The sequence below is a fragment of the Tamandua tetradactyla genome, chromosome 1, assembly GCF_023851605.1.
Source record: "Tamandua tetradactyla isolate mTamTet1 chromosome 1, mTamTet1.pri, whole genome shotgun sequence".
NCBI lineage: Eukaryota > Metazoa > Chordata > Mammalia > Pilosa > Myrmecophagidae > Tamandua > Tamandua tetradactyla.
Window position 1 is genome coordinate 121,105,157 of NC_135327.1, and position 22,821 is coordinate 121,127,977.

The window sequence follows — 22,821 nt, forward strand, 5'->3', positions numbered from 1 at the left end:
TGATTTTCATTAATGAAGTGGTTTTTCTTTAAAAGCATAAAAATGCTAAACAAAATAATTTTCTCCAATTGATAACTGCTTAAAAGCTTTGGACGCTTATGCTACATTCGACTTGTTCATCCATCACAGAGTAAAATGGTTTGACTGCAAAAGTTAGGTCATATATAGTCTGCCATCAGTGATGATAGCTCACAAATACTGTCTTTAGGCACCACATAATCATAAATAGATGAGGACAACAGGGAAGAGGTGAACGCTAGGGTCAGTCATGTACCTCTAAGGTGATGAATTCCAGCAAAACCTTTCTTCTTCAGTTGCCTGTTTTAGAGTGTTGAAGAGTATGTGGAAGTTATCACCTGAGGGAAAGTAAATAAATGGATAATTTAATCAAAGTATGATTCTAAAAAAAATGTAGCATGAATGTGTCCAAGATGCATAGAATTTATTAATGAGGGTACTATTAGAAGAATGGTAAAGTTGACCCAAAGACTTGAGATACACACATATACACGCACACACACATATATACACTCATCATATATAAAATATGTAATGTATTCATATACATGTATGTAGGCATGTGTATGTGTGTGTATAGAGAAAGAGATTTTATATTAAATCAGTTGGGAAATAAAGGACTTGCTGAAATAAGTTTAATCAGTAAAATATAAAACTGATTAGTACCCTCCATGGCAAAAAACTGTACCCTTAGGGTTATCTTTTCTGCCAAAAAGCTTGTACCTCTATTAGAAAATAATCTATATATTCACATGTAACTCACAGAACCTGGGCCCTAATAAAAGAGAAATAGGGTGCCAGTTTGAAACAGTTGTATATCCCAGAAAAGCCATGCTCTTTAATCCTCATTCAGTATTGTTAGGTGGAATCTTTTTGATTAAGTTGTTTCCATAGAAATATGACCCACCCAATTGTGGGTGTGACCTGTTGATTAGGTGGTTTCCATGGAGATGTGTCTCCACCCATTCAAGGTAGGTTGTTTATTTTTTATTTATTACTTTTTTTTCACATGAGCAAGCACCGGGAATCGAACCCAGGTCCTCTGGCCTGGCAGGTGAGCATTCTTGCCTGCTGAGCCACCGTGGCCCACCCCAAGGTGGGTTGTTTATTGGTGGCCTTTAAGAGGGAACCATTTTGGAAAAAGCTTCAGAGCTGACATGGACAGATGAATTTGGAGATGCAGAAGAAAAATGCCCCCAGCGAAGGCATTTGAAAGTAGAAGCAGGGAGAGAAAGCTAGTGGACATCATGTATGCATTCCCAACTGAAAGAGAAAGTCCAAACATTCAGCAGCCCTTTCCTTGAATCAAGGTATCTTTCTCTGGATGCCTTCGTTTGAACATTTTTATGGCGTTAGTACTGTATACCTGTAACTTAATAAATTCCCTTTATAAAAGGCAACCCATTTCTGGTATATTGCATTTCCAGCAGAATTAACAAACTAAAATAAGTAGTAAGTCAAAGGTGTACCCCCTAAAAAATTAGATAGTCCTTGGGTTGTCCAGTTAGATGATGTTTCAATGTGACATTGAAAGAACTTATAGTCATGCTTTTGTCCTATTTCCAACTTTAGATAGTATTCTTTAGGAGTACCAATTTCTTTCCCAACACTAAAAGTTGTTCTCTAGTATAGTGTTATTATGCTCCAGCGAAAGCTTTCTTTGTCCCCTATTTTAACTAACGTCTCCCCTGAACACCACAGAATATACATTTTTACACAAAAGGAAATTAACTTTCTTTGTAGAATTTTTTCTAGGTTGTGCAGAATTTGGATATCAGGGAAGGGGCTCAGACCTTAATGTGTATTCCAAAAACAAGGAAATAGGAATTGATTGTATATTAATATAAATATGGCAAACAGGCCCCAAAATACATCCTATATTGAGAAATCCTGGAAAGAAGTGTATGCCTTTATTAGGTGAATATTATTTCTAGCAGTTTTAAATATTCTCAAATTCCAATTGAGAAATCATGGAAAATGTGTATACCTTTCTTATGTGAATATTATTTCTAGCATTTATAAATATTTCCATCTATATGGTGTTTTGAGTTTTAAATTTTGTTCTGTGTTCAGTTTACCTTATGTTTGTCCTACCTGCCATTACTTTAGTCATTGCTGGAATAATTTGTACTTTACTATACCTGGAGTTTCTCAGTCAGGGTTATTTTCAGCCCCAAAGATCCACAGTCATGATGGCATATTGCACTGTTTTTTGTTATCTCATGAGGCACATTTTCGTTTTCAGAGCTATTGTAAAAGTAATATATGTGAGATCTTCATTTTGAATGCAAGTTTTATTTGAATTTATAAAAGGAAGAACTGATGGCCTTCACTCAAAGTTGAAACCCCAACTCCATAATGTATTATTTCTGAAAAGAATTTTCATTAAAAATATTGCAATAAGAGGTTACAATACATACACTATTGAAGAGTGTATGTGTAAGTTCTTGCCTAAGGGAGTGAAAGTAAATAACTGTGATTCATTTTATCAAAAGAATTCAGTTATTTCAAACCAAGGAAAGAATAATAAAAACTCAATTTGATTGGCCTTTAGGCTGATAAGAGTTTATACATACAATCCCAAGACATCCAAACTTTTTATACTTCAACATACACATTTTAAACAAATGGACCTTACTTTTAGAACCCTTGTAGATTTACAGAAAAATTGAAAAGTTAGTACAGCGTTCCCATATACCTCTTACCCAGTTTCCCTTATATTAACATTTTTACATTTGTCTCAATTAATGAGCTAATATCAATACATAATTATCAACCAAAGTCTGCTGTTCTAGTTTGCTAGCTGCTGGAATGCAATTTACCAGAAATGGAATGGCTTTTAAAACGGGGAATTTAATAAGTTGTTAGTTTATAGTTCTAAGGCTGAGAAAATGTCCCAATTAAAACAAGTCTATAGAAATGTCCAGTCAAAGGCATCCAGTAAAAGATATGTTGGTTCAAGAAGGCCAATGAAGTTCAGGGTCTCTCAAGTGAGAAGATGGTGAACACAGTCACAGTTTCTCTCTTGGCTGGAAGGGTACATGGTGAGGATGGCGTCATCTGCTAGCTTTCACTCCTGACTTCCTGTTTTCATGAAGCTCCCCGGGAGGCATTTTCCTTCTTCATCTCCAAAGGTTGCTGGCTGTGGACTCTTCACTTTGTGGTGCTGCAGCATTCTCTGTTCTCTCTGAATCTCCAGCTTTCTCCAAAATGTTTTCTCTTTTATAAGATCCCCACAAACTAATCAAGTCCCACCCAAATGGGTGGAGTCACATCTCTATCTAATCAAGTTTAATGCTTACTCTTGATTGAGTCACAGCTCCAAGAAGATGATCTCATTAAAGTTTCAAACATACAGTATTGAATAGGGATTAGAAGAAACAGCTGCCTTTACAAAATGGGATTAGGATTTAAGCATGGCTTTTCTAGGGTACATACATCCTCTAAACCAGCACATCTACATAGTCAGATTTCCTTAATTTTAACCTAATATTCTTTTTCTGTTCCAGATCTCATCCAGGATGCCACGTTACATTTAGTTATCATGTCTCCTTTGGCTACTCTTGGCTGTGACTGTTTCTTAGACTTTTCTTGTTTATGACAACTTTGACAGTTTTGGGAAGTAGTGCTCAGATATTTTGTAGAAGGTTCCTCTATTGGGATTTGTCAAGTATCTTTCTCATGATTAGAATAGATTTTGTGATGGAGGGAGGAAGACCACAGAAGTAAAGTGCCATTTTCATCACCTTCTATCCAAGCTCATACCATTACAATGACTTTTTACTATTGATGTAAACCTTGATCGCCTGGCTAAGGGAGCGCTTGTCAGATTTCTCAAATGTAAAGTAACTCCTGTCTTTTCCTCCCTTTCCATATTGTATTTTTTTTACACGCAGTTCACATTTAAGGAATGAGCTATGATTCCCCTCCTTAAAGGCAGAGCATCTCCACATATTTAGAATTCTTCTACATGGGAGATTTGTCTCTTCTTCCCCACGCATTTATTTATTCAATCATTTACTTCTACCAGTATGGATTGATAAAAATCATGTTATGTCAGTCTTGCTTTGTTTATTTTTTTTGGTCAAATTGTTGCAGCTTTGAATATTGGAAGCTCTTTCAGTTCGCTACTGTGTCATTGACATACACCCATCATGTGGGTTTTTTGTTTTCGTTTTTGAGCATTTCCTTATTTTCTTATTCTATGAGATGTTCCTAACTCATTTTGTATGTTTCCTGCCCAGTCCTTGAATCAGTGATTTCTCCAAAAGAGCCGTTTTATTGGAGAATGGTATTGGAAACCAAGAAACGGGTGCCAGGTGTCCTTGCTGCAACTGGGGTGTCATTGCTTCGAGGCCTTCTCAGCTGACAGAGTAAGGAAATATATGCATGTATACTAATTCCTGCATATATATGCATCTATCAGTATCTCTATATGTAACCACCTGTATCTATATTAAGCTAAATATGAATTCATACTGATTTTGCCAACTCTAATCCAATGCCACAACATATATTTTTAAGAGGAAAATTAATTTTCTTTTTAATGTATTGTTACTCAATTCAAACCCCTGTAAAAGGCACAATCTTGAGTTTGATTTTGACATTATCTCTGTACTTTCTTTTTAAAAAATGATTAAAATAGATGCATTTGAACATTTATTGGACTAATACTATATGATTTGATGCAAATTGGAAACTTCCTATACTTATGGGTACATGATTTTATTATTTGGCAATAGCTAGATACAACCACCAATTATCCCTTTTAGTTTGATTACTAAGGAGAAAGGGAAGTTCAAAGGAGACAGCTTGAATTGGTGAAAATTTCATTCTCTCATTAAGATGTTTATTTTAAAAACATTTTTGGCTAGTGAAAAATAAATATGGGAAAAATTATAGCAAATAGAAAAGAGAAAACAGGTCAATAGTGAATCAAAGGGAAAGTCATATTGTACAAAATTAGAATGGGCTGAATCTACAATATTTCTCTCTCTGGATTTTTCCCAGTTTTGAAGATCACTAACTAGAGATTTTGTTCAAGGGATTCAAGTATCAGATGGAAAGTAACCCTAGACTTAGGTAAGAATTCAGAGAATCTGTGATTTTGCAATAGTAGGTATCTTGCATGGTAATTTTAATCCAAGCAAATGTTTTATGAAAAAAGATCTTCATCTTTAAATATGATGAATAATTTCTAGTAAAATAAAGAGTAAATGGCAGCACCTGCTAACTGTCGTTTTCAAATTTTGTAGAGTATCCATAATGACATTTGTAGGTGACTTCGATCCTTGAGTCTCAACTTTTGATTCACTTTTTCTAAATTCTGACCAATATAAACAAATAGATTAAGGAAATTTTTGCTTTGGGCTTCTTCACACAAGCTTGTATGCTTCATGACCTTGAGGTTGGAGAATCTGTGAGATTGAAAGGTTGTAAAGCAGATAGAATAGGGGAAAGGATCAGAACAATTTTTTTCTCAGAAAACTGACCAGAATCAGCAGAAAACCATCTTTATATATGTTGATTCAACTGTGCTATTTTGACTCAACCCTGTGGATTTGATTGTTTCAACACACTTCCAAAATCCACAAGCAATCCTGGAGAAATTGACCTATACTAAATTCTACTACGTTCATCTAATCTTAATGTAACAAGCCCAGTACTTATTTCAGTTGATCTTTTCCTTGTGAAATTTAATGGATTTGCTTTTTATGAAGCCTGTCTTTGCCTTTGGTTGGGGAAGCAGTTGTTAAAGAAGCTGCTCTCCCTCCCATGTACAAATTTTATTAATCTCCAATTCTTTAAACTAATTGTCTTAGAGTTATTCTTTGAGAGTGTTAAAGCCACATCCTTCAGAGCCCCATTTCTAGTGCTGGATCAGATTTTCCCTCTTTTGCCCAGTGGTGAATTATACCTATCACTCACTCTAATGTCTATAATCTCATTTTTTTCTTTATGAAAATTGAGGGAGACCTGGCACAACACTAAAATCTAGGGAAGAATGTTGTACATACATCAAAGATCTGAAACCATTTCTACTAGACAAAATGAAGATGTAGTGACTTTGAAAGTAGCCATTGAGCTGAATTGGGTTACTGAAGAAGGGAATGATGCCATGTGACTGAAGTAAGGAAATCCTGCAGAATTCCACCCAGTCCCCAACTTGGAATTTTGAATGCTGGTGAATGTGAGGTCGAGGGGGGGGGTAAAGTGGTGGTCTGGGCATACTACTTAGAAACTTTAAGGGGAGTAGACAAAATGCATTAGGAAGCAAATGCTCCTACAAACTATTTTCTAAATAGTGTCAGTAAACAAATCTAAGATAAGATATTTTTGTCTTTTAAAATATAAACTGTAACCTTAGGTAAGACCCAGGAACAAAATTCATAGCAATAATCCTAAATATGTTTATGACATAGCAAGGAGGACAGGGAAGAATGAGAGTCTAATAAACATTAAATTGCAGAAGGTAACAAACAAGATCAAGTCCTAGAACAATAGAAAAATAATAAAGATAAAAGAAATATTGGACTATTAAAAAAATTAAAATAGTATATAAATCCAAGAGTTGGTTCTTTGGTAGTAATACAAAAATTTGGATGAATTTCATAGACAATATAAAGAATTAAAGAAGGTGGTTGAAAGAGTGTACATAATGTATGATTCTATTTATATAGAGTATATATCAGGTAAAATTAATAGATGGTGAAAACAATCAAGACAGTGGTTGCTATGTGTGTTTTTTCCTCTCCTTTTTTTATTAGATAAGTTGTAGATGTATAGAAAAATCATGTAGAAAATACAGGTTCCCATATACCTACCACTCTGTTATTAACACCTCAATTTATACAGTATATTTGTTACAATAGTAGAAAGGACATTTTAATAATTGTACTATTAATATAGTCCATAGTTTAACTTAGGATTAATTGTTTGTGTTGATTAGTCTTATTTTAAAAAATGTTTATTCTAACAATATGTATACAACATAAAATTTCCCCTTTTAACGCCATTCAAATATGCGATTCAATGCTGTTGCTCATGTTCAAAATGTTCTGCCATCCTCACAATCCATTATGAAAATTTGCCATTGTCCCAAATAGAAGCCCTGTACAATTTAATCATAACTCCATTCCCTACCCTCATCCTAGCCCCTGAAAACCATTATTCCAGTTCCTGAGGATAAATTTGCTTATTCTAATTATTTCCAATCATTGAAATCATACAAGATTTGTCCATTTGATTCTGGCTTATTTCACTCAAGATGATGTCTTCAAGGTTTATCCATGCTGTCACATGTATCAGAACTTCATTCCTTTGTATGGCTAAATAATATTCCATTGAGTGTATTAACCACATTTTGTTTATCCATTTATCAGGTGATGGACACTGACACTGGGTTACTTCCATCTTTTGGCAATTATGTATAATGCCACTCTGAATACCAGTGTACAGGTATCTGTTTGTCACTGCTTTCAATTCTTTTGGGTAAAATTCCTAGAAGTGGATTGCTACCTCATTTGGTAATTCTATGTTTACCTTTCTGAGGATACACTAAACTGTCTTCCAAGGTAGCTGTACACTTTTACATTCCCAACAATAATGAATGAGTGTTTCTATTTCTCCACCTCCTCTCCAACACTTTAATTTTCCATTATTTTAACAGTAGCCATTCTCATGGGTGTGAAATGGTATCTCATTGTAGTTTTGATTTGCATTTTCCTAATGGCTAATAATGTTGAGCGTATGTTGTCATGTGCATTTGGCCATTTGTATGTCTTTTTTTGAAAAATGTTAATTACAATCTTTTGCCCATTTATTAATTGGGTTATTTGTCTTTTTATTGTTGAATTGTAAGATTTCTTTATAAATTCTGGATATTAAACCTTTATTGGATAGGCTGTTTCCAAGTATTTTGTCCCATTGAATACATTGTCTTTTCACTCTTATGATAAAGTCCTTTGATTCATGAAAGTTTTACATTTTGATGAAGTCCCATTTATCTATTTTTTCTTTTGTTTCTTGTGCTTTGGGTGTAAAATCTAAGAAACCATTGCCTAACGCAATTTCCAGAAGACACTTCTCCTTTTTACCTCAAGAGTTTTATAGTGCTGGTTCTTAAATTTCAGTCTCTGATAGATTTTGAATCTATTTTTGTATAATGCTGTGAGGTAGGGGTCCATCTTCATTATGCAATTTCATTACCCAGTTTTCTCAACACCGTTTGTTGAAGAGACTATTCTTTCTCAACTGAGTGGAATTGGCACCCTTGTAAAATACCAGTTGGCCATTAATGGAAGAGGCTATTTTCAGAACTCTCAGTTCAAGTCCATTGGTATATGTGTCTGTCCTTGTGCCAGTACCATGCTGTTTTGATTACTGTGGGTTTATAATAAGTTTCAAGATTGGGAAGTACAAGTTGTCCAGCTTTGTTTTTCTTTGTCAAGATCGCTTTGTCTGTTTGGGACATTGTGCTGGTTTGAAACTGTTATAGACCCTAGAAAAACCATGTTCTTCTAGTCCAATCTATGAGTGCAGACCTATTGTTAGGTGGGGCCTTTAGATTAGGTTGCTTCCATGGAGAAGTTACCCATCCAGCTGTGGATGGGACCTCTTGATTAGGTTATTTCTATGGAGAGGTAACCCCTCCCATTCAAGATGGGTCTTAATCCTTTTACTGGAGTTCTGACTGAAAATAATAAAGGACAGAAAACATAGAGAGAGCTCAGAGCTGACACAGAGGGCAGAGAGAGAGATGAAATGAAGAGATACAGATGTTTGGAGATGCTGAGCTAAGAGATGAAACACAGAGTTTGCCCCGGGGAAGCTAAGTGAGGACTGACAGAAGCTTAGAGAGAAAGCCCCTGGAATCAAAAGCTGAAAGCAACAAACCGGGAGAAAGGACCAGTAAACACCAACAACATGCCTTCCCAGCTGACAGAGGTGTTCCAGATGCTGGTGGCTTTTCTTCAGAGTCAAGGTATCTTCCTTTGGATGCCTTAATTTGGACATTTTCACAGCCTTGGGATTGTAATTAGTTACATAATAAATCCCCTTTATAAAACCTAGTCCATTTCTGGTATATTACAGCATTACAGCAGCATTAGCAAACCAAAACTGCACTCAGCCTTCCATGTATTTGTTGATTGGCTTTTCCATTTCTGCAATGAAAGCTGTTGGAATTTTTATTGGGTTTGCATTGAATCTGTAAATTAATTGAGGTAGAATGAATATCTTAATATTTAGTCTTCCAATCAATGAACAGGGAAGATACTTCCATTTATTTTGCCTTCTTTAAGTTGTTTTACCAATTTTTTGTTTACTCTATAAATACTTACATCCTTGGTTAAATTATTTTCTAGATATTTGATTCTTTTAGTTGCTATTGTAAATGGAATTTTTTCTTGATTTCATTTTCAGATTGTTTATTACTACTATAGAAACGCTCCTGATTTTTAAATATTGATCTCATACCTGGCCACTTTACTAAAGTTGTTTATTAGCTCTAGTAGTTTTGTTGTGGATTTTTCAGGATTTTCTTTTTATAAGATTATGTTATCTGCAAACAGTGAGAGTGTTACTTCTTCCTTTACAATCTTGATGCCTTTTCTTTTTCTTAATTGCTCTGGCAAGAACTTCCAGTACAATGTTGAATAGTAGTGGTAACATTGTGCATTCTTGTCACATTATTGATCTTAGAGGGAAAGCTTTAAGCCTTTCCCCGTTGAGTAGGATGTTAGCTATGGGCTTTTTCATATATGCCCTTTATCATGTTGAGGAAGTTTCCTCCTTTCTAGGTTTCTAAGTGTTTTTCTCAGGAACGGATGTTGATCATGGGAATGAGAAAGAATTCTTGACCAAAAGAGGAAAGAGAGAAATGAGACAAAATAAAGTCTCAGTGGCTGAGAGATTTCAAACAGTCAGGAAGTTATTCTGGAGGTTATTCTTACACATTATATAGTTATCCCATTTTAGTTTATGATGTATTCGAGTGGCTAGAGGGAAGTGCCTGAAACTTGTTGAACTATGTTCCAGTAGCCCTGATTCTTTTTTTTTTTTCATTAATAATTGTATTATACTGATTGCATGCTAAAATGACATCTTGAATCTATTTGGGTAAATAGAATTAATATTAATTTCACTTTTTTTGGTTTTTAAAAAATATGGCTACTAAAATATGTAAAATTACAAATGTGGCTCAGTTTATATTCCTACTGCACAGCACTGAGTTAGAGGCTAGTCCATCCAGTCCATCAAGCAGAGTAGAAACAGGCTTCTGAAGGGAAAATCTGGAGATGGAAGCAAGTTGTGCCTAAGGGGACAAGTGTCTGTGCCAACCATGAGTGGCTGACACAAAGCTGACATAGGAAATAAGATATTTTCTTGGCTACAAAATAACAAATTTAAGACACACCATTGATATCATAACAGCTTCTTGAGTAGTTGGTGGGTTCTGTCTCCTGTTCCAGGCAATGTTTTACCTTGTGTACCCTACGAACCCCTTCTATTCTTTGCTTGCCCCCTCCTGTCCTCTCACATCTACACCAGAGGCAGCAACCACGCTTGACCTTGATTGTGAGGGATTGCTGGGCCCAGACACTTCCTAGCTGCAGTGTGGGGCATGCCAGTAAAGGCAGGAACTACTTCCAGCTCCATCACTGTGTAGGCACAGCTTGGGCACTCGTGGAAAGATGGAAGAGCTAGAGGCTGAGAAGAGTACTACATTCTCAGCTGTATCCGTTCTCCAATAGTAGCCCTGATTCTTGAAGAAGATTGTATAACTATATAGCTTTTACAATGTGACTATGTGACTGTGAAAACCTTGTGTCTGATGCTTCTTTTATCCAGGATATGGACAGATGAGTAAAAAATAATAATAATAAGGATAATAAATAAATAGTAGGGGGAGATAAAGAGTAAAAATTTGGTAGATTGAAATACTGTGGGTCAATGAGAGAGAGGGGTAAGGGGTATGGGATATATCAGTTCTTTTTTTTTCTTTTGATTTCTTTTTCTGGAGTGATGCAAATGTTCTAAAAATGATCTTGATGTTGAATACACAAGTATGTGATGACATTGTGAGCCATTGATTGTATAATATGGTTGGACTGTATGTGTTTGGATGTTTCTCAATAAAAATATTTTTTGAAAAGAGAAGGGATGCTAAATTTTGTCAAATGCCTTTTCTGCATCAATTGAGATGATAATGTGATTTTTCTCCTTCAGTCTTGCATAACTAGGAAAAATCCCACTTGATTATGTTGTATAATTAATTTAATGTGCTATTAGACTCAGTTTACTAGCATTTTGTTGAAGATGTTTGCATCTGTGTTCAGGAGATATAGTAGTCTGTAATTTTCTTTTCTTGTGCTGTCTTTATCTGGCATTGGTATAAGGGTGACGTTGGCTGCATAGAATGAATTAGGTAGCGTTACCTCTTCAAGTTTTGGGAAGAGTTTGAGCAAGAATGGTGTTAATTCTTGGAATGTTTGGTGAATTTCCCCTGTGAAGGCATCTGGTCCTGGGTTTTTCTAGTTGGAAGGTTTTGATTGCTGGTTCAGTCTCTTTATTTGAAATTGGTTTGTTGAGATCTTCTATTTGATCTTGAGCTGATTCATGGATATAACAGACATAAGTAATATCCTCTTACAGTCCTTTCATTTCAATTTGGTCAGTAGTAATGTCTCCCTTTTAACTACTGATTTTAATCACTTCTATCCTGCTTCTTTTTTCCTTCATAAGTCTAGCTAAGGGTTTGAAGATTTTATTAATTTTTTCAAAGAACCGACTTTTGGTTTTATTGATCTATTTTTTAAAAGTTTTAATTTCATTTATCTCCATTCTTATTTTCATTGTTTCTTTTATTCTGCTTGCTTTCTGTTTACCTTGCTCTTATTTCCTAGTTCTTACAATTTTGAGGTTAGTTATCTGATTTGAAGTCTTTCTTCTCTTTAACTGTAAACATTTGGAGCTATAAATTTCCCTCTCAGTACTACTTTTGCTGCATCTCATAAGTTTTGTTAAGTTTTGTTCTCATTTTCATTTGCCTCAAGATATTTCCTAATTTCCCTCAAGATTTCTTCCGTGGCTCACTGGTTGTTTAAAAATACATTGTTTAATTTCTACATATATGTGGATGTTCCATTTCTCTCTCAATTACTGATTTCTAGTTTCATTTTATTATTGTTGCAAAGGATGTTTTTTAATTTATTGAGACTTGTTTTGTAATATTACTTATGTCTATCCTGGAGACTGATCCATGTGCACTAGAAAAGAATGTATACCCTGCTACTGTCAGATGAAATGTTCTATTTAATTCTGTTAGGTCGAGTTGGTTAGAGTGTCATTCCAGTGTTCTACTTCTTTGTTGGTCTTTGGTCTACATCTTCTATCCATTACAGAAAGTGATATATGGAAACCTCCTCCTGTTTATGTAGAATCTTCTATTTCTCCCTTCAAATATGTGAAAATTTGCTTTATATATTTTGGGGTTCTGCTGTTAAGTGCATATGTATTTATAATTAGTATGTCTTTGTGTTGAATTTATCCCCATATTATTATCTAATTACCTTCTTTGTCCTTATAACAGCTTTTGATTCAAAGTGTATTTTATCTCATATTAGTATAGTCACCCAAGTTCCCTTTTGGTTACTACTTGCAGAATATATATTTTTCCAACCTTTCACTTTCAACCAACTAATGTCTTTGAATTTTACATTTGTGTTTTGTAAACAGCATACAGGTGAGCCATGCTTTTTTGTCCGTTCTGCCACTCTCCTATTTTGGACCAGAGAGTTTAGTTCATTTACATTTAAAGTAACTACTACTTGTAATGCAGTCCTTTCTTCTCTCATTTCTGTTTAGTATTTGTAGATCCTATACCTATTTTGTCCCTTAATTCTTTTGTTAATGCCTATTTTTATATTTATTTGATTTTTTGTGTTGAACCATATCAAGTGAGTCCTTTCTCATTTATTTCTGAACATGTATCTTATATATTCTCTTTATGCCTACCATAAGGTTAAACTTTATCATCCTAAATGTATAACAATCATTTTTTATTTGATACCAATTTAACTTCAATAGCACATACATACACTGTTCCTATATCCCTTCACCTACCCACTTATTTTTTTTTTTTTTGGAACGGTTGTTATCTTTGCACATTGTACATCCAAAATGTAGATTTATCATTACTTTTTATGCATTTACAATTTATCAACTAGGAGAAGTAAAAAGTACGTACCAAAATTACATACCAAAGAATACAACACAAGAGAATTAGCATTTTAGACCTTTACCAAAGGTCTTTATTTCTTTATGCCATTTTGATCCACTGTCTACTGCCTTCAGAAAAGTCCGAAGAAACTCCTTTAATATTGCTTTTAAGGTAGATTTAGTCGTAATGAACTCCCTCAGCTTTTGCTTATCTGTGGATATCTTGATCTCTCCTTAATTAAAAAAAAAGTTATGGCTGATATAAAACTCTTGGTTGGCAATTGGTTTCTCTCAGCCCCAGACCTGGGGCAGAGAAAGTGCAAGATGAACCTGAAAAGCCTTGTTTCACCAGAAATTCAGTGTGTTCAAAAAGTCACAGGAATATATCAAAAAATTACAAAAATAACCCCAGTGAAGGCATGGATCACAACCCCTAGCTGCCATCACTGAGTGGGAAGGAGAGGCAATGGCAGTGGTTGGGAAACAGAGTCTCCGTCATATACTGGCTCTTTGGTGCCCTCAACAGGCTCATTCAGAATGACATTTAAGTAACAATGAGAACACCATAAGTCCAGAAAGAGACCACGAAGAAGAGACCACAGTGTTCATGCAAAGAGGGTACAGAAATTTCAAGAAGAGGAGAATAATAAGCAATAGAGAAACTCTCTTCACAAATTTATAAAAGTACATATGGACTCTTCTTCCCTTTCTTGAAATATAGCAGGTACAGAAATCTCAGAGTAATTTATCATCTTTGGATAGTTGCAAACATAGTGATGAACTCAAAGAACAACCCTGCAACATTTTCACAATGAAAGTATGGATTGTATAGAGAACACAGATTTCCAAACTCATATAATGAATGAGAGTGAAATGGTTGCTGAAACTAAAAGTTATTATGGTACAGATATATGGCCCAAAAAAATACTTAATGTAGTGTTATTAGAGAATTAATAATCCAAGGTCCTCATCCCATTTCATAAAAAGACAGTTATCCTACAGATAAAAATGACAGATTCTTTTCCACAAGCTACTGCAAAAACTAACAGACAGTGAAAAATAAAAGAGAAAATGTTTAATGTATTTGGGTAGATCTCACAATTGTTCTGTTTCTCCTATAAATTACTTCCTAATGTAGAAAATTTCTTGTCAAGTTTATTCTGATTGGAGAGATTTGAGAGAAAAGATTGAAGTTGCATTAAGGATCTCCTTTATATAACAACTGAATGCATTCATTCAAAAACAAATTTAAAGATCAGGAAACACAGAAGATAGAGCTAAGGAAAAATCAATTTGAGGCAGGAAAAAAAAGAATAAAGAAGACAGCTTAAAGTGGCTAAATTTAGAATAAGTTGTAGATCAAAATGAATAATGATAGCAATAAATTATAACATAATGAATAAAGGAAGAGTTCATGAGAGAATTGGATAGCTCTTTGTTACCATCGAACCAGCAAATACAGAAGAAATGACTGAGTTAGAAACCATCAGTGGATGCTAAAAGAGTGAATGTTTGAAGAGGATTATGATATTTTCATAGACTCACAGTATCGCTCCATAAACTGCTTGTTAATGACAAGGGGAAAAATTGTAACTCTACAGTAGAACCCTGCCGACAGCACATTAGCCAGAGTAATCAAAGCTACTAATATTACAGTTATTGAACAAACTAACATTATGTTTCTTCATATATGATGCACTGAGAAAGACACAAAATCACTTCTGATATTTCTATCAAATATGTAACTTAGATTTTATCATGAGGAAAGATCAGACAAAGTCATATTGAGGTACATTCTACAAAATAACTGCTCTGCTCTTTACAAAACTTCAAGGTCAAGAAAGATAAAGAAAAATTGAAGAATTCTTCCAGCTAAAGAAATGCAAAACTGATATGATAACTAAAGCAATGCTATAAAGGACATAATTATAAGGGCATAGATGAACTTTGGATTTGAATTGTCTATTGTTTGGGTGTTTAATTTCCTAATTTCAACAACTATGCTACAGTTAATTGAGAAAATATCCTCATTCTTTGTAAATATACACTAAAGCTTTTGGGGGGAAATAGGCATTATATTTTCAACTTACTCCCAAATGGTTCAGAAAAAAAATAGTAAATTATATTTAATATACACTTTTAATTCAGCAAATGGGGTGAACAATTGGTGAATTCTGGTAAAGGGCATGTGGTAATTTTCTTCTCTATTCATTCAACTTTTATATGTTTGGAATCATATTAAAAAAAATTTTACCAAAAATTTTTAAAGCATTGATTTTTTTAAAAAGTGATAACATATAGTAACCTCCACATATGTAGTAAAAAAAAGGGAGAAATTCAAATAAACAAATTTAAGAATAAGATAGTGGTTATACAAAAAAAATTCAGATATAATAAAAGATGGAAAGAAAATACAGTACAACTCTATTCAGAAAAAGTTGAAAATAATTTTCTAGGTATTATTGGTGGAATATGAAGCAGCAAAAAAATATCAAACTGTTGAAGAATATTGTATGTAATGAAAAATTTTCACAATATAGAATTCTATTTAAAAATACAGAACAGTTTTCAAAATGACTGATTCTAGCTTGAAAAAATTATAGAGTCATGATTGAAATTTTATTTGATAACAGTGATTATCTCTGAATAGATAGATTATAGGTGTTTTCTTCTGGGGGTGTTTTTTTTTACATTTTCTAAATGTTGGTCAATATTGCACATTACGTTTTCAATAATCCCTTAGTAATGTTGTGAAATATCTATGAAAACACATAGTAGTGAAACGTGCAATGGCTCTTGAAACTAAAAATTAGAACTCATCAAATCTCAGAATCTTGGAAGGATTCATGCTACTTATAAGCTGATGTTAAGGTTTCAACAAGTCTTATCATGGCCAGTAGATTCCTGACCTTCTGTTCTGGAATGATGCAGTAGGGAATGGACAGAAGAAGGTCAGTAAAAGGGAAGTTGGTGTTACACCCCCTTCTCATTGCAGTTACTTTTTGAGAATAGAAGTTCTTTTCCCCACCCCACTGCCGTCCATTAGGTCCGTTCTTTCTATGTTCATTTAGAATATCTGAGAGACCTAGAGAATTTAAGTGCATATCTTGCTTCCATAACTAGATTTCTAACTCAGTTAGAGGCCAGCAGTCCCCAGCATCAGAAAAGTTGGGAATGGTAGGAGAGGGAGTTGGGAGCAGAGTAATAATTTTTATTTCATTTTGGCATATCAGTAGGAAAACCTAGGGATTTAAATGGGATTGATTAAAATGGCTATATAATCAAATAAGTTACTAAGAGAAAAAGAATTTAAAAAAAAATCAATGCAGGAAATATATGGGAAGCAAAAAGGAGAAGACTGTAAAAATATGTTAAAGAGTACATTTTAAATAAGGTGGAGGACAAAATCAAACTGATTGATTGATTTAGTTGAATTATCCCTTGAAAAGCAAACTTTCAGATTGGTTTAAGAGTTAAAATCTAGCCACATACTCAATATAAGAAACAAACAAACAAAAAGGGTGAAAATAAAGGGGTGAATGAAAGTATGTTAGGCAAATACACATAAAAAGAAATAAGGGGATTATGTTATTAATATTGGATGTAGTGAAATTCAGAAGTATTCAACAAAAGAAAGATATTTTATAACGATACAGTAAAAACTGATGTAATGATCACTGATATTTATTTACCAAGTAACTAAGAATGTAGAGACTTTGCATGGAACCAACTTAATTATATATACATACGACCTAGTTATATATACATATTATATATATATATATATATATATAAAATGTATGGATATATGTGTATATACAGATATGATCTTTATTTACCTTTTTTATCAGGCAAGTTGTGGATTGCAGAACCATCATTCATAAAATGAAGGATTCCCATACACCACCCCACCACCAATACTTGCATTGATGTGGAAAATTTGTTACATTTATAGCACCTCTTTTTTTGCAATTATACTATTTTTTTTAACAGTAGTTACATTTGTTACAATTGATGAAAAATTATTGAATTAGTACTATAATTATTCTCCATATTTTCTGTAGGGGTATTTTTCCCCCATATTCCCAACCTATTTTTTTTCATGCATGTCTTTACTTTATTACTTATCTACCCATATACTGCATAAAGGGAGTAGTGGTCACAAGGTTTTTACAATCACATGGTCACATGATAAAAGCTATATAGTTATACAGTCATTATCAAAGATCAAGACTACTGGGTTAGGGACTTCCGGAGAAGATGGCGGCTTAGTAAGACCCGCGGGTCTTAGTTCCTCCTCCAGAAAAGCAACTAAAGAAACAGAAACAATACAAAACAGCTCCCGGAGTCACGACAGAGACCAAAAAGACAGCGTACCCCATTCTGGAACAGCTGAACGGGCAGGGAGAATCTGCTGCGGTGAGATACCCGAGGGGCGCGCGTTTTCCCAGCCGGGGCGGCTGGCGAATGGGGTCCCCTCCACGCACGTGGCTCCCCAGTCTGACTGGGAACGTTGGATAGCGGGGGCCCTCCCGTCACGCTTGGCGTTTCGGGCCAGCTGGGCAATTAGGACCGACACTCTCCCAAGCCGCGGCAGCCAGCGACCCCCGCCTCCACGCGCGGTTTCCCGGGCCGACTGCCGTGCAGACAGATGAGCGCCACGAGCGCCACCTACTGGGCAGGAAAAGAAAAACAGAGCCCAGAGATTTCACAGAAAAAGCTTTCAACCAGCTGGGTCCCACACCCAGGGAAATCTGATCAAATGCCCAGACACCAGCAGAAAATAATGGATGACGCTTGGAAAATTGAAGATATGGCCCAGTCAAAGGAACAAACCAATAGTTCAAACGAGATACAGGAGCTGAGACAACTAATGCTGAATATACGAACAGAAATGGAAAAACTCTTCAAAAACCAAATCAATAAATTGAGGGAGGACATGAAGGAGACATGGGCTGAACAAAAAGAAGAAATAGAAAATCTGAAAAAACAAATCACAGAACTTATGGGAGTGAAGGACAAAGAAGAAAAAATGGAAAAAACAATGGACACCTACAATGGTAGATCTAAAGAGACAGAAGCTACAATTAGTGAACTGGAGGATGGAACATCTGAATTCCAAAAAGAAACAGAAACTATAGGGAAAAGAATGGAAAAACTTGAGCAGGGGATCAGGGAACTGAATGACAATATGAAGTGCACAAATATACGTGTTGTGGGTGTCCCAGAAGGAGAAGAGAAGGGAAAAGGAGGAGAAAAACTAATGGAAGAAATTATCACTGAAAATTTCCCAACTCTTATGAAAGACCTAAATTTGCAGATCCAAGAAGTGCAGCGCTCCCCAAAGAGAATAGACCCAAATAGGCGTTCTCCAAGACACTTACTAGTTAGAATGTCAGAGGTCAAAGAGAAAGAGAGGATCTTGAAAGCAGCAAGAGAAAAACAATCTGTCACATACAAGGGAAACCCAATAAGACTATGTGTAGATTTCTCAGCAGAAACCATGGAAGCTAGAAGACAGTGGGATGATATATTTAAATTACTAAAAGAGAAAAACTGCCAACCAAGACTCCTATATCCAGCAAAATTTTCCTTCAAAAATGAAGGAGAAATTAAAACATTTATAGACAAAAAGTCACTGAGAGAATTTGTGACCAAGAGACCAGCTCTGCAAGAAATACTAAAGGGAGCACTAGAGGCAGATACGAAAAGACAGAAGAGAGAGGTATGGAGTAAAGTGTAGAAAGAAGGAAAATCAGATATGATATATATAATACCAAAGCCAAAATGGTAGAGGAAAATATTATCCAAACAGTAATAATACTAAAAGTTAATGGACTGAATTTCCCAATCAAAAGACATAGAATGGCAGAATGGATTACGACCCAGCAATACCACTGCTAGGTATCTACTCAAGGGACTTAAGGGCAAAGACACAGACGGACATTTGCACACCAGTGTTTATAGCAGCATTATCTACAATTGCAAAGAGATGGAAACAGCCAAAATGTTCATCAACAGACGAGTGGCTAAACAAACTGTGGCGTATACCTACGATGGAATATTATGCAGCTTTAAGACAGACTAAACTTATGAAGCATGTAATAACATGGATGGACCTAGAGAACATTATGCTGAGTGAGTCTAGCCCAAAACTAAAGGACAAATACTGTAAGGTCCCACTGATGTGAACCGACATTCGAGAATCAGCTTGGAATATATCATTGGTAACAGAGACCAGCAGGAGTTAGAAACAGGGTAAGATAATGGGTAATTGGAGCTGAAGGGATACAGACTGTGCAACAGGACTAGATACAAAAACTCAAAAATGAACAGCACAATAATACCTAAGTGTAATGTAACTAGGTTGGAACACTGAATGAAGCTGCACCTGAAATATGGTTTTTTGTTTGTTTTTTTGTGTGTTTGTATCTTTTGTTTTTGTTTTTTTTTCTTTTTCCTTTATATATATATATATATTATTAGTATTATTATTTTAATTCTCTTCTCTATATTAACATTCTATATCTTTTTCTGCTGTTTTGCTAGTTCTTTTCCTAAATCGATGCAAATATACTAAGAAATGATGATCATACATCTATGTGATGATACTAAGAATTACTGAGTGCATTTGTAGAATGGAATGATTTCTAAATGTTGTGTTAATTTCTTTTCTTTTTTTTGATTAATAAAAAAATTTAAAAAAAAAAAAGACTACTGGGTTACAGTTCACCAACTCAGATATTTCCTGCTGGCTATTCCACTACACTAGAAACTAAAAAAAAAAAGAAAAAAATCTATATAATGATTCAGTAGTCACGGTTGTTTGCTAAATCCTAATTTCTCAGTTACACCTCCTCCCTCTCATTTTATCTTTCTCTAAATCTTCAGGGATATGTGGGCAATGGCCATTTTAATTTCTTCATGCTGGAAAGGGGTGTTGACCTTCTGGGGTAGAGGAGTGAACCTGGTTGATGTTCTTGAAGAGACTAATAACTCTGAGTTTCAGAGCTTATCTGGCATAAGAACTCCTTGGAGGACTTAAGTTTCTGAAAAATAAACTTATTAAGTAAAGCTTTTATAGGGTCTTAGACAGAGCCCAAGATATTCTTTAGAGTTTTCAGGAATACTGGTGGTTGGAGCTTGGCATACTGTGGCGATTTGCAATATCTGGTTGAAGCATACATAAAACTAACCTCCAGAATGACCTCTCAACTCTATTTGAAATCTCTTAGCCACAAAAACTTTTTTTTCATTTCGTTCCCCCCTTTTGGTCAAGAAGACATTCTCTCCAGGGCCAGGCTCATCCCTGGAAGTCATAATCCATGTTGCCAGGGACATTTACACTCCTGGGAATCATGTCCCATGTAGGGGGGATGGCAGTGAGTTTATTTGCAGAGTTTGGCTTTGAGAGAGAGGCTGCACCTGAGCAACAAAATAAGTTCTCTGGGGGTGACTCTTAGGCATAATTGTAAGTAGGTTTAGCTTTGCCATTATGTTTAAAAATTTGACTTTTTGAATCTGCAGGTTTTATTGCAACATATTCACATACCATGTACTCTATCCAAAGTATACAATCAGTGTCTCACAGTGTTCTCCCTTAGTTGAGCAATCATCGTCACACTCAATTTTAGATAATTCATTAATCTAAAGAGACGCATAACAGACACACACAAACACACCACACACAAGAAATCCTAAATATCCCATATCCCTTATCTGTCCCCCTGTTATGTACCCCTAGTATTGGTGTGGTACCTGTGTTACTGTTGATAAAAGAGTATTAAAGTATAACTGTTAAATATAGTCCATAGCATGCAATAAGTAATTTCCCCCATATACCATTCTATTATTAACTCTCTATACAAGTGTCATACATTTGTAGTAGTTTATGCAAGAACTTATTTATATTTATAGTGTTAATCAGTGACATACATGGCATAAAAGAAAAACACCTTTTGGCTTCTCATTTGTCATCTTTTCTTGCTAGAGTGCCCACATATCTTCTCACATGTGTATCTAGTAAATTTTCTACCTGCTTACTTTCTGTGCTGTGCTCTTGAATTCTTTCTCACGGCATGGCCAAGAACCTGGGAGCCAAAATCCAGCAGCATGTTTTGGTGGGCCAGCCAGGAGACATTCTCTCCAACCATCTGGTCTGGCGAGTACTGGGAGGCTTGGCCAAGTGCTTTTGCTTTTTCTTCTGCTTGGCTTATTGCTATCCTCTCCTACATCCTTATGCAACTCTGTATCCTCCCAAAAGGGTGGGATCATTTTCGCTGTTCTCACTAGGAATTTAGGGGCTCAAATATGGCTCCTGCAGGGCATAAACTCAGTTCATACTGAGCCTCTGGCTCCCTCCTTGGAGGTGGCAGGAGCTCCATCTGCATGCCATATAGATGCAAGGAAGCTCAGTGTGGTGGGTGATGCCACCCTTTGGATATGACTGGGGCTTCTCCCCATGTCAAGAGGAGTCCAGTGAGAACCTGATCAAGTCACCATGTCTCTCTCTTTCCTCAGCAGTCCAGGACACCTCCCTACTCTCTTTTGCTCATTTCTGAGCACCCAAATCCTTCCTCCTGCTAAATCTGTTCCTCTTTTCACCTCCACAGAGATCCTCTCCACTGCCTCCATAAAAATCTCCCTCTCTTCTCTGACTTTCAATGCTTTCTAAAACATTCCATCTGTTCCAAAAGTCTGGGCTAAAGATTCTTATGAAATAAGGTGTTGTCTTTAACATTCTAAGGAGTCACTTCTGGTTTTGGCTACAATGTATCCATACCTAAACCCCTCTAGTTGCCTGAGAAGTATACTAAGCCACATTCTCAAAGGAGCCTGATTTCCTTGCTGCATATTCTTTCCCTCCAGCTCAAGCATGGCAACACCCAGGGGTAGCAACCAGGAGACTCTCTCCCTAAGGTTTCTTTATTTGTGGCAGATCCTTTCTAATCCTTTCTATTCTCTTAAGCAGTACTGTAAGCAGTAAGTTAAGAACACAAATACCCAGGAAGACAAGTGGATTGGTTCAGCAGCTTCCAGATGCTATCCATCTCCTGAATCTTCAAGGACCTTGGGGATGCCCAAGGATAAGAAGCCTGATCCCATGGCACCAAGAGATCAGTGCTTGGAATGGCAAGCTGGTGACTTGGGACACCAGGCATCATTATGCAAATCTGTCTTTTATGCTCTCTCTTCCTTAGAAATGAGTAGTGCTTCAAGTATTCTGGCTGACAGTCCAGTGGACTGCCTGCTATGAAATTGGGATAATTTTCCCACTGAAAGCTAAAAGGCTACTGCAATAATGCCTGGCCACAGTATCACCTTGAGGACAGCCAGCATTAGTTTAGGAATAGAACAGTCAGTTATAATCCTATTTTACAATTTTGTAAAAGGAGGGAAAGTGGCAAGAAATTCATGTAAAGCTTTTATGGCCTTTTTCCAGGACAAACTCATGAAGTGCTCTTACAAATTGTGTTATACCTAAGAGAATATAAAAAACTTCTCCTCATGACTTTTCTTTGTACAAGGAGGCAAATATTTTAAGCTCCCTTTCCAGAATCTTTTAGTCTTTATTAAAACGTA

At 35.6% G+C, this 22,821-nt stretch overlaps 1 long non-coding RNA gene across 1 annotated transcript; it reads left to right on the forward strand.

Annotated features, from left to right (window-relative positions):
- The first annotated feature begins 864 nt into the window (after positions 1–864).
- On the forward strand, positions 865–5,102 carry LOC143686283 (uncharacterized). Its single transcript, XR_013177000.1, has 3 exons — positions 865–989; positions 4,263–4,391; positions 5,029–5,102. It is a non-coding gene; the product is annotated as an uncharacterized LOC143686283 (long non-coding RNA).
- Positions 5,103–22,821: the final 17,719 nt, after the last annotated feature.